This window comes from Penaeus monodon, chromosome 4, assembly GCF_015228065.2.
Source record: "Penaeus monodon isolate SGIC_2016 chromosome 4, NSTDA_Pmon_1, whole genome shotgun sequence".
NCBI classification, from domain to species: Eukaryota; Metazoa; Arthropoda; class Malacostraca; order Decapoda; family Penaeidae; genus Penaeus; species Penaeus monodon.
In genome coordinates this window covers 58,638,400-58,639,121 of record NC_051389.1, presented here as the reverse complement: position 1 = coordinate 58,639,121, position 722 = coordinate 58,638,400, and positions in this window count along the sequence as shown.

The following is a 722-nucleotide window of genomic DNA, read 5'->3' as shown; positions in this document are numbered from 1 at the left end:
CACGCGCTTTATATGTAAATATATATATGTATATTTGTATATATATATATATATATATATATATATATATATATATATATATATATATATATATATATGTGTGTGTGTTGTGTGTGTATGTGTGTGTGTGTGTGTGTGTGTGTGTGTGTGTGTGTGTATGTATGTACACACACACACACACACACACACACACACACACACACACACACACACACGACTGTCGCGATGGTCTAATGGTTAGAGCACTGGACTCCGACCCTCGTGGTCCAGAGTTCAATTCCTCGCGCGGCAGTCGTATAAATGCCTGCGCTCTCACTACTGGCCTCGAGCCCGAGAAAACGACATATCGCCTTGAGAAGTCAAACGCAGAAAGTCACCGCCGTGGCACAAACCGCGGTTGATTAGGAAGGACATCCAATCAGGCAAGCCATATAACCTCTCAGTAATGAATTGAGAGAGGCTTATGTCCTGCAGTGGAGTGAATGGCTGTTGAAAAAAAAAAAAAAAAAAAAATATATATATGTATACACACACACGTGTACATATATGGATATACATATGTGTGTGCATTTATTCATTTATATATGTATGTGTGTATGAATACAAGTATATATGCATATACGTCCATGTAAATGATATTTCAAAACTATTCTTTCCTACATCACGCCCGGACCCTTAGCACCTCCGCAGTCTTCAAACAAAGGCATGTGTGACAAGACCCT